Source organism: Triturus cristatus, chromosome 1_2 (genome assembly GCF_964204655.1).
Source record: "Triturus cristatus chromosome 1_2, aTriCri1.1, whole genome shotgun sequence".
Classification (NCBI taxonomy): Eukaryota; Metazoa; Chordata; class Amphibia; order Caudata; family Salamandridae; genus Triturus; species Triturus cristatus.
In genome coordinates this window covers 370,732,494-370,750,346 of record NC_140580.1, presented here as the reverse complement: position 1 = coordinate 370,750,346, position 17,853 = coordinate 370,732,494, and the positions used below count along the sequence as shown (strand labels likewise).

Sequence of the window (17,853 nt, the reverse complement as noted above, 5' to 3'; positions counted from 1 at the left end):
TGTGAGCCCATGGTGGGGGTATTACACGCTTACTTACAGTTCGGGCCCTCATGACAATATTATTTTATATTGTTTTAGCCTAGACCAGGTTACATATGTACTATGGCAATACCATTGTCGGTTCCACAACTCCCATTGGAAAGTTCAAACAAAGAACAGACCGTGATAGTCGACAGGAAAGTGGACAAAGACATTAAGTGAACATGCTGACGACCATGTACAGAGGTTAAAGGTGAGTTACCCAGTCTAATCAACACCAACATTGTACCGGCGGAGAGGTGAGCCGGTTACTTTCGCATGGTTATTTTTTACCTTGATACCCCGATAGCTGTTTTTTGTTACTGATTAGGTCCACATCCTTTCTTGTGATTTTAGATCGTTTACATTTTCCCTGTTCGCCTGATAGGTAAGATTTATTTGGCTCATTTTTTGATCACCCCTTGATACGATCGGATTGAGGTTCACTTTACTCTATTCCTATTCACTTTTCTGCTCTTTCCCTCATTCTCCTTCGCACGTACTATCCACCGAGGGGATCGTACTAGATTCTATACCGCTTTCAGACCAGGCCTCTATAATTAGTAGACTTTATTGGTTACAACGTTTTACTTCTATCAATGTATTTAAAATATTGATATCCGAAAATACTCAACGGACTATTATGACCTTAAATCCATTCATGTATTGATTCTCCCCATCTTGATGTGAATTTTACAATGTATACACATGTATAGGATCTTCGTTGTATTCTACTTTATGATGTGTTTTTTTTCTTTCTGCACTATCATGTCATGCACCGGTTTTGTGGTGTCACTACGTAGGCTTTACTATCCCACGTAGGAGCCTTTTCTCTCTCTTTTTCATGGAACAGATTCTCCATTTCATGGGTTTTTAGTGTGCTTACTCACAGTCGCGGTTTTCCGATTTTTCACGCTGTGAACAACCATTGTATGTTGTGACTGTAAATATATCTACATTGTATCCTTATATGTTTTTGTGGCCCTGAAGAAGTCGTGGGTTCACACCCGGACGAAACACGTGTTGGGTGGGCAACGGAAACATATTAAACCAAGAAAGATACACTTTATTGGACTCATTAAGTGTTTTTTGAAGTTTTTGTTCTCTCCTCTACTATCTGTACTGATACAGTATTATTTGCTGACGTGTGCATAGGCATCCTATGTTTAACATTGTACTATTACCCGTATGTTGATTCTAGGTTATGATTAGTTTTACCGAACGTGCTGTTTTAAGACTGTATTACATAGTCTCTTTCCTGCATTGAAATGTCTATCTATGGAATGGTGAACTTATGCACCTTACTGAATTATACATAAGACTGCTCCTATACACATGTATATTTTCGTCAAATACCAATACAAATATGTTTTAAAAAGATGGAAGTTACTTGTCTATTATCACAGTTCCAAACTTTGGGTCATTTGTCATTTCATCATGTTTACAACCCTAAGAATACTTCCAATGGAGGATCCGACTTTCAAAGTATTAACAAAACAAACAATACATTGTAGGAGAGCGGCATCGACTGCATAGTTGCCCCCAACTTTTTGCTGATGTTTTGACTGTTGTATGACTCTAGCCAGGCTGTGGCCCTGCTATCCAGGACCCCAGCCTATCTGATTCCTCTCTTAAACGATGCGAGTACCCTAGGTACAAACCAATTGAATACTGAGGATGCCCTGACAGACCCTTGTAGATGGTACCCTAGGTACCCAGGGCATGGGTCCCTCAGTAGGCCTACCTGGGCTGCAGCACTTATTGTGCCACCCTGGGACAGCCATACAAACTGACACCACCAGACCACTACTGTAGTCTGGGTAAGGTGGTGCTAGCACCCCTTACAGGGATATAGGTACCCTATATCCCACCCCATTACAACACATATACTCTCATAGGTTACCCCTAAAGCAGGCCTTGCTAATCCTACAAGGCAGGGTGCTGAGGTATGTGTGAGGGGGGACCCCTACCTGAGTAGGGCCTCTCTGCAACCTTCGTAAAATCATTACTGGGTTGTTTGTAGTGTAGCCATACCATATACTCTTAACCGCATTATAGGTCTATCGCGATAGCGTGATAACTTGAGAATGGCTACACAGAACCATATCGTGTTTGGTGTCAAACATGTAGGAATCCTACCCCCAGTCCAGTCATGGGCATGAGGGCACGATTCCCCCCTGCTGGAGGGGCGATATGGGAAAAGCGGCAGAATTTAGACACCAATTTAAAAGTGCACACGTAGTACAAAATGGCTACTACCCGCCACCCACACGACTCTGGCTGCCTGTTGCTGGGGAAAATTCCAGCCTTGCCAGCTGGACAATAGGGCTCCTGTGGCAGGGAGGTGCTAGCATCTCCCCAGACAGGATATGTGGATTGGAACTGGGTGGGTGCACCATATGTTGCCTTTCAGAGTTGCACGTAGGCAGCTACAGCGCCTACATTCTGCATACACCGCCTGGAACCGGTTTAGGGGCATCCTGCCCATCGCCCAGGCGGGAAACACGCAAAAGGGAGAGGGTGTAGCCACCCTTTCCCGCCTCACCTCTCATTGGTGGACACTACTCTGGACACTCCCCTAATCTTGGGGATAAAGGTGAATAACTTGGCCCCAGAGCCTCAGATTAATCTTGGACTTCACAGACTTCACCTTCGACGAGCTGCTGCCCAGCTGACTGAAGAAATCTCCCTTGGGGTAAAGGAGTAACCCCCCTGCTTGGCAGGCACCTGAAACACTGCAAGTGACCCAGTTGGGACTTCGCTGCTCCTACGGACTTCGTCGACTCCCAGCAACCTTGAGGTGGGTTTCCTAAACATCCCAGAGGCCAGTGAGTGTGCACAGCAAGTCTGAGTACCGTGGACCGCGTGGGTGCCGAGATTCCCAATACCCCAGGACACCAGCCACCTCTTGCATAGCACACGACCCTGACCAGTGGGGAAGTTGTGCTTTGGCCCATTTTTGAGCCAACCACCAAGCAGCAATTGTGCCAAAGATCAGCCCGTGGGCTCCCTTTTACGCACTCCATTTTGCTGCCTTCCGCGGTCCCTTGTCTCTCGACTTGTGGGCCCTAGCGGAGGACAATCTCGACTTCCAAGAGTTCCCCTGGTTGCTCCAGGCCTGCTCTACAGTCTCTCCAAAGGAGACCTCTCACAGACCTCGTGGGTCTGCACCGGTAGCTGATTTGTTCATCTTGCGTGGGTTGCGGTTGCCAAGGCTTAGTGGATCCAATCCGGACACTAACACCGCAGCGACCCTCATCCGACGTGGGACAGTCGCCCTCCAGAAGCTGGCCTTCCTTGAAGCCTCCCGGAGCCCGTGGCTGCAGATCCAAGCTACACCTCTTTCCACTTGAAGCACCCGACATTGAAGGGCTCTTTCCTTTGAGCTCCCTGGTCACTGTGCCGTGACCCAGACTCTGTCCCCTCTGCTTTCAGGTTCTTCTCTACAAGATCTACAACTCCAATCTTCACGGCATCATCAACGCTTTTGGCTAGCAGCAGTTTTGTACATTTGCCCATTGAAAATCAGCCTGCGCCCCGACATCGAAAACGACCTATGCACCTAGCTTCCCTGGGGCAGGTAACAGTGGTACCTCGGTACTCCCGTGGTAGTGGGCTCCTCAAAAGCTTAACTCTAAGTTTTTACCTTTGAACTCCTGCTAGAAGTGTCTTTAATCTGTTTAAATCAAACCGTGACATTCTCCATAGGCTTTAATAGAGATCCCGATAGCAGCTATTTCCACTGCACGCGCCTCCCGTGGGTCCCCTTCCTCATAACCTGGGGTGGATTCTTAAAGGGCCAGCGATCCTAAATGCCCTAGGCATTGTCTGTAGAATTGTCGTGGTTCTTATACCACTTTTTTAATATATGGTTTGGTCCCCCCCCTGGGGCCCTATGATTCCAGTGCTATTTATTGTATCTATCAATGCTTGTTTGAATTGTAACTTTGCCTCAGCCTCATAAAGAGACTTGTGGGATTCTGTCTAGAATAAATACATATATTTTATATATATATACCTGTGTGGACTACTCTTTCATTTGGTCATTCAAGAGTTTATCTATGGTAAAACAATAAGCTTAACACTCCTTCAAGACTTAGCCTGAAGGCTGCTCTCCACAGCTACCACTAGGATAGCTTTCTTTAAAGGTTGTCTTAAAGCTATCATCAATAAGAGTCGAATTGGACTGGTGCAAGGTGTCCCCTATAACTAGGAGACAGCATATGCCAGGCCAACTTCTCACATTGGTGTGCAGCGGTTGGATTAAAGCTTGCCATTGTTTTACCAGATAACTTCTAAAGTGAAAGCCACTTGGTACCAAAGGTACATATAAATTCAAGCTTAGAATATAATAAGTTCCACTGAACTTAGGAGTTGTGTGTAGAGGGTTTAGCACACCTTGACTACAACTCAAGAAAGGGTTCAGTAGGCCACACCTAGTGTAGGTAGATACACCAGTACCACTACACTAGAAAATGTCTTTAAATGGAGGTGCCCATAAGGCTCTGGAAGGATCTCCAAAGATCCCAGTCGACAAATATGATGATCTCTCCTGCTGAGCTTAGGGAGATGTGCACCACTGGGAAACTAAAGACAACCAAAGGTGCCAACACCATAACGCCTCAGGGAAATCCTGCTCATAGCAGACATTAAGCAGACCCTAGTGTCTGATGGGGTAGGCAGGTCGGGTGGGCATCCCTCAGAAGAGGACACTCCCAGAGTGGACTCTGATGAGGACCAGGAAGAGGAAAATGATCCTGACCTGGAAGAATCAGACCACTCACAACATGGAGGTGATGGCCCAAGAGGCACTCTCTTCATCCCTAAAGGGAGGGTGGTGGATCCAAATAGAAGGAACAGATCCCCATCAGAGGGGTCCAACCATTCTAGGAGATCCAAAAGGACCTCTGCCTCTCCTCAGAGGAGAGAATCCTCCCAAGAGAGCAAATGCAGATTGCTCCAGTTTGAGCAGGCAAAGCTTCAGCTCAGGAGAGAACAGTTAGCATTAGACAGGGAGTCCCTGGAGCTTCAGAAAGCTTCAAGAAAGTGGGGTCTAGAGACCCCTGGTGGCAGTAATGAAACCCCTATAGTTAGAGAGAAAGTCCCAGACAATAGGAACCTCCACAAGGTTGTGCCCCCCTATCATGCAGAGGATGACATCCACAAATGGATCTCTGCTCTTGAGAGGGCCTGTAAAGTATAAAGGGTCCCAGTAGAGCAGTGGGCAGCAATCCTGTGGCTCTCCTTTGCAGACAAAGGAAGAGATAAGCTCCTCTCTGTAAGAGAAGAGGATGCAGATGATTACTATATCTTGAGAGATGATTTAATAGATGGGTTTGGCTTAACCACTGATCAGAAAGCACAGAATCAAGATTGGGTAGACTTTGTTGATTGTGCTACCAAGGCACTGGAAGGTTGGTTAACTGGCAGTAAGTAAATGATTACCAAGGATTATATAATCTCATAATGAGGGAGCAGATCCTTAATAATTGTCAGAATCAGCTCTTACATCAGCACCTGGTAGATTCAGATCTGACCTCTCCCCAAGAATTGGGAAAGAAGGCAGACAAATGGGTCAGAACCAGGATTAAGCAGAAGGTCCAGCCCTTGGGGGGTGCAACTAAAAAGGAAGATGCCAAAAACTCTGAGATAAGTGGGGAAAAGGGAAAAGACCAGCAGTCTTCAACTGGCCCCCAAAAAGCAGCATCTGAGAATATCCAGTCCAACAAGGCTAAGCAGCCAAGGAAGCCATGGTGTAAATTCTGTAAACAGAAAACCCATTGGACTTCAGATTGTAATAGGGCCAAAGACTCCACCAGTACCACACCTGCCCCTAAGGCACCTGTTCCCCCTAGTCCAGCTATAGGTGGTGGTACACAGAACAAGGGCATAGTAGGGTTGACCCTGGGATCTGGAGAGGACTCTGGCCTAGTCAGAACTCCTACTCAGGCTGTACTAGTTTGTGATGGGGACCTGTCCCTGTTTGTGAGCCCCAGTGGTCTGGGCAAATACAAACAACAGCCTAAAATAAATGGAAGGGAGTCATTAGCTTACAGGGACACAGGAGCCAGTGTCACAATGGTGACTAAGGACCTTGTGGACCCTAACCAGATCATACTTGGAGAAACTTACCAAGTGACCAATGCAAGCAACGTTAGTACTAACCATGCTCTAGCAGTTGTGAACTTCTCCTGGGGAGGGGTAACTGGCCTCAAGAAAGTTGTGGTGAGTGCAGACCTACCTGTTGAATGTTTACTAGGGAATGATTTGGAGACCTCAGCATGGGCTGAGGTGGAGCTAAGTACCCATGCAGCAATGTTGGGTATACCAGCAGAAGTGTTTGCCGTGACAAGGTCAAAAGCAAAGCTGACAGGAACTGAACAGGCCTTGGATCCTGGAAAAATGGACCAAGGACCTTCCAAGAGGAGGAGTAGCAGGGGTAAGGCAGAGCCTTCCCCCCAGGATCAGTCTGTAGAGACTCTTTTAGCAGAAGAGGATCTATCTCCTGAAGAAGGAACTGCCACAGATGAACTGGAACCTGATCAGGTTGAGTTCTTGGGGGCAGGGGGACCTTCTAGGGCAGACTTGAGCCTGGAGCAGCAGAGCTGCCCCACTCTTGAACCCCTCAGACAGCAAGCTGCTGCTGAGGCTGCAGGGAATGCCAGTGGGACCCATAAGATATATTGGGATGATGGGCTCCTTTACTCTGAGGGTCGAGACGCCAAGCCTGGTGCAGCCAGAAGGTTGGTCATAACTCAAAGGTATAGGGACTTCCTACTCACACTGGCCCATGATATTCCCTTAGCAGGACACCTGGGCCAAAACAAGACTTGGGACAGAATTGTCCCTCACTTTCATTGGCCCCAGATGAGCGAGGACTGTAAGAGCTTTTGCAGCTCTTGCACTACCTGTCGAGCCAGTGGCAAGGCAGGTAAATCCACAAAGGCCCCCCTGATACCATTGCCTGTGGTGGGGGTGCCCTTTGAACGGGTGGGGATTGACATTGTTGGTCCCCTAGACCCACCAACAGCATCTGGGCACAGGTTCATTCTAGTGGTAGTGGATCATGCCACTAGATACCCAGAAGCTATTCCACTTAGGACCATCATAGCACCTGTGGTGGCAAGGGCCCTCCTGGGAGTCTTTTCCAGGGTGGGTTTTCCTAAGGAGGTATTATCTGACAGAGGTACAAACTTTATGAGTAGCTACCTCAAGGCAATGTGGAAGGAGTGTGGGGTTAAATATAAGTTCACCACCCCTTACCATCCTCAATGCAATGGCCTTGTTGAGAGATTCAACAAGACCTTAAAGGGTATGATCAAAGGGCTCCCAGAAAAGCTTAGGCGAAAATGGGATGTTCTTCTGCCCTGCCTTCTCTTTGCATACAGAGAGGTGCCACAGAAGGGGGTTGGCTACAGCCCTTTTGAACTTTTGTTTGGCCATCCTGTTAGAGGGCCACTCTGTCTAGTGAAGGAGGGATGGGTGTTACCTCTCAAACCTCCTAAACAGGATATTGTGGACTATGTACTTGGTCTCCGCTCCCGGATGGCTGAGTATATGAAGAAGGCAACTAAAAACCTGGAGGCAAGTCAGGAATTACAGAAAGCCTGGCATGACCAAAAGGCTGTACTGGTGGTGTACCAGCCAGGAGAGAAAGTGTGGGTGTTGGAGCCAGTGGCCCCAGCAGCTCTCCAAGATAAGTGGAGTGGACCCCATACCATTTTGGAGAAAAAGGGAGAGGTCACCTACTTGGTGGACCTTGGCACTCCCAGAAGTCCCCATAGGGTACTTCATGTTAATAGACTGAAAGCATTTGTGGACAGGGCTGACATGGGCTTGCTCATGGCAACAGATGAGGGACAGGAGGAAGAGAGTGACCCTCTCCCAGACCTGCTCTCTCACAACCCGGACGATGGGTCAGTTGATGGAGTAGCCTTGGCAGGCAAACTCACTGAGCAGCAGCAAGCAGACTGTAGACAAGTTCTTCAGTCTTACAGACATATGTTTTCTCTGACTCCAAGTCAGACCCCCTGGTGCACTCATGAAGTGGACACTGGGGACAGTCTGCCTGTCAAGAATACAATCTACAGGAAACCTGACCATGTCAGGGACTGCATAAGGACAGAAGTCCAAAAGATGTTGGAATTAGGAGTGATTGAGCCCTCAGAGAGCCCTTGGGCTAGCCCAGTAGTCCTTGTACCAAAACCTCACACCCAGGATGGTAAGAGAGAGATGAGGTTATGTGTTGCCTACAGGGGACTCAATGCAGTCACTAAGACTGATGCTCACCCAATTCCCAGAGCAGTTGAGTTCATAGATAGATTGGCCTCAGCCAAATATCTGAGCACATTTGATCTGACAGCTGGCTACTGGCAGATAAGGTTAGGTGAGTCTGCAAAAGCCAAAACTGCATGGTGGGCATTATCAATTTATTGTAATGCCCTTTGGTTTGAAAAATGCACCTGCCACTTTTCAAAGGTTGGTGAACTAAGTCCTCTCAGGCCTGGAAGACTTTAGTGCAGCATATCTAGATGATATTGCTGTCTTCAGCTCCACCTGGGAAGATCACCTGATCCACCTGAGGAAAGTTTTGGAAGCCCTGCAAAAGGCTGGGCTCACTATCAAGGCTACTAAGTGCCAGATAGGGCAGAGTCAGGTTGTGTACCTGGGTCACCTTGTAGGTGGAGGCCAGGTTCAACCACTTCAGAGCAAAATCCAGACCATCATGGACTGGGTTGCTCCAACCACCCAGACTCAGGTCCGAGCTTTCTTGGGCCTGACTGGTTATTATAGGAGGTTTGTAAAGGGATATGGATCCATTGTGACCCCCTTGAATGACCTCACCTCTAAGAGGATGCCCAAAAAGGTTCAGTGGACTGTCAGCTGTCAGAAAGCTTTTGATGACCTAAAACAGGCAATGTGCTCTGCTCCAGTGCTCCAAAGCCCCAACTACTCCAAAGAATTCATAGTTCAAACTGATGCTTCAGAGGTGGGGGTAGGTGCTGTGTTATCACAACTGAATGAGGAGGGCCAGGATCAACCAGTAGCGTATATTATTAGCAGAAGGTTGACCCCCAGAGAGAAACGTTGGTCAGCTATAGAGAGGGAGGCCTTTGCTGTGGTCTGGGCCTTGAAGAAGCTGAGGCCATACTTGTTTGGCATTCACTTCCTTGTTCAAACAGACCATAAGCCCCTCCTATGGCTAAAACAGATGAAGGGTGAAAACCCCAAACTACTCAGGTGCTCCATTTCCCTACAGGGGATGGACTATAAAGTGGAACATAGACCTGGGAGCAACCATGCCAATGCAGATGGCCTGTCCAGATATTTCCACTTAGAACATGAAGACTCAACTGGTCAAGGTTAGTTTAATGTCCCTGCGTTTGGGGGGGGGGGGGGGGGTTATGTAGGAGAGTGGCATCGACTGCATAGTTGCCCCCAACTTTTTGCTGATGTTTTGACTGTTTTATGACTCTAGCCAGGCTGTGGCCCTGCTATCCAGGACCCCAGCCTATCTGCCTCCTCTCTTAAACGATGTGAGTACCCTAGGTACAAACCAATTGGATACTGAGGATGCCCTGACAGACCCTTGTAGATGGTACTCTAGGTACCCAGGGCATGAGTCCCTCAGTAGGCCTACCAGGGCTGCAGCACTTATTGTGCCACCCTGGGACAGCCATACAAACTGACACCACCAGACCACTACTGTAGTCTGGGTAAGGTGGTGCTAGCACCCCTTACAGGGATATAGGTACCCTATATCCCACCCCATTACAACACATATACTCTCATAGGTCACCCCTATAGCAGGCCTTGCTAATCCTACAAGGCAGGGTGCTGAGGTATGTGTGAGGGGGGACCCCTACCTGAGTAGGGCCTCTCTGCAACCTTCGTAAAATCATTACTGGGTTGTTTGTAGTGTAGCCATACCATATACTCTTAACCGCATTATAAGTCTATCGCGATAGCGTGATAACTTGAGAATGGCTACACAGAACCATATCGTGTTTGGTGTCAAACATGTAGGAATCCTACCCCCAGTCCAGTCATGGGCATGAGGGCACGATTCCACCCTGCTAGAGGGGCGATATGGGAAAAGCGGCAGAATTTAGACACCAATTTAAAAGTGCACACGTAGTACAAAATGGCTACTACCCCCCACCCACACGACTCTGGCTGGCTGTTGCTGGGGAAAATCCCAGCCTCGCCAGCTGGACAATAGGGCTCCTGTGGCAGGGAGGTGCTAGCATCTCCCCAGACAGGATATGTGGATTGGAACTGGGTGGGTGCACCATATGTTGCCTTTCAGAGTTGCACATAGGCAGCTACAGCGCCTACATTCTGTATACACCGCCTGGAACCGGTTTAGGGGCATCCTGCCCATCGCCCAGGCGGGAAACACACAAAGGGGAGAGGGTGTAGCCACCCTTTCCCGCCCCACCTCTCATTGGTGGACACTACTCTGGACACTCCCCTAATCTTGGGGATAAAGGTGAATAACGTGGCCCCAGAGCCTCAGATTAATCTTGGACTTCACAGACTTGACCTTCGACGAGCTGCTGCCCAGCTGACTGAAGAAATCTCCCTTGGGGTAAAGGAGTTACCCCCCTGCTTGCCCTAGGCATTGTCTGTAGAATTGTCGTGGTTCTTATACCACTTTTTTAATATATGGTTTGGTCCCCCTCTGGGGCCTTATGATTCCAGTGCTATTTATTGTATCTATCAATGCTTGTTTGAATTGTAACTTTGCCTCAGCCTCATAAAGAGACTTGTGGGATTCTGTCTAGAATAAATACATATATTTTATATATATACCTGTGTGGACTACTTTCATTTGGTCATTCAAGAGGTTATCTATGGTAAAACAATAAGCTTAACACTCCTTCAAGACTTAGCCTGAAGGCTGCTCTCCACAGCTACCACTAGGATAGCTTTCTTTAAAGGTTGTCTTAAACCTATCATCAATAAGAGTCGAATTGGACTGGTGCAAGGTGTCCCCTATAACTAGGAGACAGCATATGCCAGGCTAACTTCTCACATACATGTTTTCTTTTTACTTAATATATTTTGAAAGGCACATCACTTCGTTAAGAAAGCAGGTGCTCTGCCCATGTAAGGGGAAAGCATAAGTGGATAGTTCCAGAAGGACCTACACCAACAGCAGTTACTCTGTTCTAATGCTTACCTCTAGGATGAATAACATTTAATCTTCTCAGTCGCATATGATTGTAAAGGTGAGTCTGTTATGAATATGAAAAATAAATAAGCTGGAGAACTATCGTTACAGGTAAGTAACTCCCCCTTTCTTTACCAAGGGGTCTTAATTGTCACTACTAATATTTAGACAAGAATAGTAAGTAGCAGAACCGTTTATTTAGGAGGATGGTGAAAGATGTAAAGAAAACAATTACGCTATCCATTATTTAAATAGTTTACATATTTACTTTATAAAGGCATACATAACAAAGACATTTATACTTTTTCGACTGCAGGTCTTCATGTGAAAAGTCTTTGAAATGGGATAGGGCCAACTAAAGATACCACTCTAGAAGTATCCCTGTAAAAAATCTTACAAACTGGCTGAGGCAGAAGAGCAACCAAACACTATAGTACTTGCCATGGACTAGCTCTGACATCCTGCTCAGTAGGACTCCTTCCCCCCAACCCCAGAGATAAATTACCAGCTTCCACAAGGTCTTACCCTTGACTCACCTTTCGGTAGCTTGGCCGGAAACACGATTTTGATATGGGAGTGTGAGGCAACAACAACCTATATAGAAAACGGGTAAAACGTAAAGACTGCAAAGGTCCAAACCAAGGTTTTATGAGAAAAAAAACAAATTTACATTACATTTAAAAAATCAAGGAAAATGCTAGAAGGTCGAAGTCAAAATGAAGAAAAAGTTCAAGTTTCAAACAAGACTTTCACTACTCTGTACCACTTTGTGGTGGCAGAAAAAGAATTTCCCGAATTATTTGAAAAAATTACAGTAATTGTACTGAGCAGTGTGCACAACAACAGTTATACTTGTTCAACTCAAATTCTTTGTATGAGACACCTTTAAAACATGGAAAAGACCTACTAAAAGATACCACATTATATTTGCAAGTATTCACATAACTAATGTATCTGTATCTGGCAGGCGGAAGGCCAAAGAGTGACTACAATTTGTAGTACTTGCCTTGGAATAGCTACCAAAACGTAACCAGTAGGACTTCACGAATATAAAACGCCAGCCTTCACAAGGTATAGCTTGGCTCACCTTCTGGCAACTGCCATGCAAACAAGATTCACGTATGCAGGTATGGGTGGCAATACCACCTTAAACATAAAACCGCTAAGAGAATAAGAACACCCAACAAGGTGACCGAGGTGACTAGATAAAAAAATTTAAGAAAGTGAAGAGTTAATGAAAAACGAAATCTCAAACATCCCACTAGGTATTCACTGCTCGGAACACTCGTGGTAGGGAACTGTGAGGAAGAAAATAAACTTGAAAATAAAGACTGTGATGGCTGATGTAAGGTCGATAAACAGTGCTGGAATGTTCTCATAGCCAGTTCTTCTTCGGCAATTCTCTGGACTATGGAAAAGAACATTGAGCATTGCTGATGAGTTCAAGTGAAAAGGCTCAATTTGGCAGTATACGACCTCATATTGGAAGGTGTTTTAAGCATAAAGTGACTTCACGTGGAAAGGAGCATGTCTTATGTCCAAGGGATTGCATCTTTCTCCGATGGTGTTTTATTCTTGGCCTTCAATGGTTTTCAACCAGATACAGAAATGTGCATACCCAGATTTCAGAGTACAGGCTACAGATACACATCTATTTGCTTCAGGAGTATTTGCAAACTCTGGTTTTTCCTTCTGTCCCCAGAACCATATAAAACTTACAAACACGCACTTAACAGCAGATGGAAAGGGAAAAGCTGCTAGGGGTCTCTCCCTGTCCTCTATCATTTAAGTATTTGTCTGATCTAGTCTTCATATCAAGTCTTCAATCCAGTAGGTATCAGAATAGGTTATCTCTCTTCCAATTTGCTTTCTTAGCAAAATACTAATTTTTCAATAAAGCATACACAAGGCTGTGTCAAGCTAGGCAAAACACAATGAAAGGCTTAGCCCCTACTGATGCAAATAGTAATCTTCAAGTGTACTAACTGTAATTTTTCCCTCAGTTAACATACCTCTACATTTCTTCCAGTGTGGCACTGAGAAAGTCAGAAAGTTGGTGTTAGGCTGTCAATTTACACTGTAAATTCCCCAAACTGCTCTTTAAAAAAAATGACAGCAGGAGCTCTGCCAGACATTTCCCCTCCTCAGTCATCCTTAAAAGGAGGAGCTGGTGATCAAATGAAAAATTAATGTCTGCTCCTATGCATGGGGAGACTTTCCTCTGAAATGTTACCAGTAAGGTCTATTACCTTTTGGATACCAGAATTCATATTTAAATGAGACATTGCTTTGATTATGAAAAAGGACAGCATTGTCAGGTAAAATTACACTTAAGAAGATCTCGCCAAAAGAATAACAAAAAAGAAAAACAACAAATAAAAACAACACCGACACTTTCAATTTTCAGGTACATAAACTCTGTAGCATTACATCTCAAAAACACATATTCGCTTACTCATGCTCGTATCAAACATAATGCATGTAGGCAGCAGGTGTTGCACGTCTGGTAATGCCAAGGACACAGACCCAACACTGTAGCAAGGTTTTAAAAGCAGTGTATGCCTAGTGTGAACAGGAATTCACATGCCAGTAACACCATCATCAAGCACTGGCAAAGCCAATATGTCTCATATCAATGCTGAGCCCCAACATTTGTTTTTTAAAAGCTTGCACCAATGAGCCAGACAAAAACAATTGCTTTCTGATACAATGCATCTATGAGATGTATATGTTGAAGGGTGAGGATTGTTACATTGATGAACGTTTTGAAAGCTCCATTTGGGTGCTGACATTCAGAACTACAGAACACTTTTCGATTATGTTGGTACATAATGTGTTGTTATCATGTGTTTGCGAACAATATGTCAATTGGATATGTTTAGTTAAATGTTTTTGTGGTCGACTAACACCAAGAAATGAAAAAAGTTGATGTATTGCTTTATATGTTTATTGGTCCACGGTCTACGATTGTTAGTGTAAAATCAAAGCAGCTTTTTTGATTAAGATGAAAATAAAAGAGTGAGCGCAGCAATTAATTTGTGCCACTACAGAGTCAAAACGTTGCTTCTAGTGAAATGTTTATTTCTACAGGTTTTTGTAATCCTTTATTCTTTTAGAAAGTTGAAATTTTCTTATCCTCACCATTTGATGCCTGCATCCTGGGTCACACCACTAGGTGTAGTGGGCAGTTGGTCTTTGTGCATTGCTCCCAGACAGTGAGACAAAGGGGAATAGGTGTTGGCAGGATGGGCCATCTCTAACTTGATGAGAGGGAGGAGCTGTCACCTATCACACTTGCACATCACAAAGAATTTGTCTAAGCACAATCACAAAGGGTTTGACACTAGTCCTTTATGTCCCCAGACAAGCTGGTGCCAAGACAGGGAGGCAGGAAATTCCAATCACCTCATGGGGGTCGAAACCTCAGGAACATTCTCCTACTTCAAAGTGGGCACCAGGTATAAATAATGGACCATAGACACAAAACTTCAGTACACCTCTGGACCTGTGGAAAACGAAGATGGGCTGCAGTCTTGCTCTGCAAGAAGGACTGCTACTCTACTGCCTGAGTGAGCGGACTGGACCTGCAACTTGAACCCAAGACCACCGGAGTAACTCCAAGGGATAGTAGGCTGGCCTCCTGATTCAGGGACAGAAAAGGCTCCAACCAACTTTAACCCAGCACCTGGATTCTACCAGTTGTGTATTTCACCACCCAACCCCCCCCCCCAAGTGGTGCCACCCCAGACCTTGACCCTTGGAAGTGGACCTGGAGGTGCTCTGCCAGCACCACTGTGGGCAGAACCGATGCAGCATGAAGCATCTCCTCTGAGAACCGCAACAATGAGACACCGATGCCAGAACTTGCACTGCAGACCGCATGTCTCTTTGTAATCACTGCTGTAAGATGCATCCTCGACACAGGCATTTGCATTGCAAGCCGCTCGTTGATGGCATCTTCAACGATGATGCAGGACAACGCATCACAACACTACAACTTCTTCGGAGCCGTCCCTGTGTGACGCATCCTCAATGCAAGAATTCACATCACAAGCCCCTTGTCGATGGCATTCGAGACGACGACACAGGTCTCTGCTTTGCAGCCCTGTAGCTTCCTCAAAACCGACACTGCGCAACGCATCCTGGAAGCTAGATCTCGCAACACTCACCAAACTAGGATTTACGGCACTTTGTTCAGCGGGCCGATCTGATTCGTGTTCCATCACTGTTGGCATGAACTTGTGACTTTGTCCTGCGCAACCAGATAACACCATTGGCTTTCTGTGCTTCTAGGCACTATTTATACTTAATTCTTGAAACTGCAGGACTCCAGTTCTACTGATTTGAATTTGTTCGTTTTGGTATCAAATAATTTAATAACGTTTACTCTAATTTTCTCAATTGGTGTGGGATTTTTATTACTGTTTGAAGTGCTGCATAAATATTTTACACATTTCCTCCAAGTTAAGCCCGACGGCTTTGTGCCAAGCTACCATACGGGGAAGCACTGGTTCATTTGGGGCTTGCTTGTATTTCACACTGACCAAGATTGTGGTGACTGCTTGAGTAGGGTTTCACTCTCATCAACCAGTAACCCAATTTCCAACAAAGGAGCTGTGTGAAACTGAAACCGGAAATGGAGATAGGAAGGGGAGGGACTAGGAGCAATCCTACCTCCTTGCCTTTCAATCACCCCACTCCCAGGTAATTTCTTCGTTTAAAGTGGTAGAAGGGTGAGAGAGAAGGAAGGAGGAGCTGGGCTGCTCCTCCTCCCATCTCTCTCCCTAACCACCAACACAAAACGGTAGATCGAGTAAGTGGGGATGTTTAGGGAGGAGCTGGGGCAGTAATAACCCCAGCCCACCTGCTCAATTCTTATAGGGCCCTATGAGGGGTCTGGAAAACCCTTTCAGGTCCAGTCAATGTGTATGACACCACTAGTGTTGTCAGGTGCATATTAATGAGGTGTCCTGGAAGTGAGCACTGGGTGCCTCTTTGAGGACTTTACCAATGCTCAGAAGGGATTGGGCTCTGGCAAACTACATGAAAGCAACCCTCACATCAGGTGCCACATGTCCCTCATCAAAAGACCAACATTTCTGAAAAATTGTCTTCCAGCTAAGGAAGAGCCCCTTCGATTAATGACGTACATGCATCATAAGTCATAAGGGCATCCAAGTAACACCTATTCATGATGTATATATACACAAACAACAGGACTGCAAAGGGATCAAATTAACTGCCTTTGCTGCACCTCACTGAAAGCATCCACTTCAAAATGTGCTGTGTGATCTACAAGGCATTCCACTTTATTTAATCTGACTTTCTTACCTCTAAATTCCACATATCTTGTGGCTCACACAACACCAGTAGGATATCACTGATTAGACTGGACGTCCTATAGAATAACCTAGAAAGCACACACGAACAGGCTTTTTTGAAGATAGTCTCGTACTCTAAAATAACCTACTTTTGCAACTCAGACTTGCCTCCTCGGTGGTTCACTATAGGAAAGGTCTCAATCCCCATTTGTTTGCAATTTTTTTGTGATACTCAACTGAATCTTTCTTTATGTGGAAGCATTTCTTGTCCCGAGATTTAATTGTAAACATGCTTGAATATTTTGCCCTCTGGGACTACATTCACAATTTACAAATAGTCTCAAGAATCCTCAAACAGCAACATTACAGACCATAAGAAAACTAAATATCTATGTCAATGAACTTTCACATTCTTTAACTACTGTATGTTTGGTTTGGCTTACTTTAGGTTTGTTGTTTCCTTCGAGATGCATAATGTGTTAAAAAAGAAATTCCACTGGTGCGTTATCAGTCTTTAGTGGAAAAAAATAAAAGAGGGATGTCTCTTTCATGCCAACCCTCTTGGTCTCCCCCTCATGTTTGCCTCCCTGGAAACTGAGACAAGATTTATTATTTGAGTAATCCAAGGGTCATAGACATTTACCAACAGTCCTGTCTTACAAGAAGGCACCACTTGCTACAAACCCTGCTGGGATTTCAGTAAAGTTTGATGCATGACCATGTTTCCGACAGCTATCTCAAACCTGTTACCTAAAAACCTCTATTTTGGAGAAAGGATTGGCTCTCAGTCTTTACAGAAGCTTTTCCATATGCTTTGAAAGAGGGAAGATAATATTACAAGGGGTGACTTGGAAGCATTCTAGTGATGGTATGGATGTCATTGTGCCTGAGGTACAAACACAAAAGGGGGGGGGGGGTAATGTGCCCAGATGGCCTAGTGATTCAATGTTACTTCTAACAGCTGTTTTCCCAATCTCGCCCGTACAGTACTATTTCTCTATCTCTAGAACAATTCACCCTTAGTGTAGTCATGACACACACAGCAGAACTAAATGAAATACATGAGTTAAGAAGAGTCAACTTTAGGAAAGGGTTTTCATTAAGACTTGACCGTTGTATCTTATAAATTTCAGTACAGTGAGCATTAGGTCTGTAATGTATCTTGTGCTCAGTATTTAAATATGCATTGCATTACTTAGATCAAAAATGTAATATCATAAGACTTGAGCCAGGTTTGTAAATATGCTCTGCTTTTTTCTGTTTAAATATCAGATACATGTTTATAAATAATTACATTTCAACAGCATATACAGCATGCCAGCAAGACAATTTTTGAGA

At 45.2% G+C, this 17,853-nt stretch overlaps 1 protein-coding gene across 3 annotated transcripts in view; it reads right to left on the bottom strand.

The window, feature by feature from the left end:
• Positions 1–17,853, bottom strand: part of PHYHIPL (phytanoyl-CoA 2-hydroxylase interacting protein like) — a 427,793-nt gene that overhangs the window by 285,248 nt on the left and 124,692 nt on the right. The gene's annotated exons all lie outside the window — the stretch shown is intronic.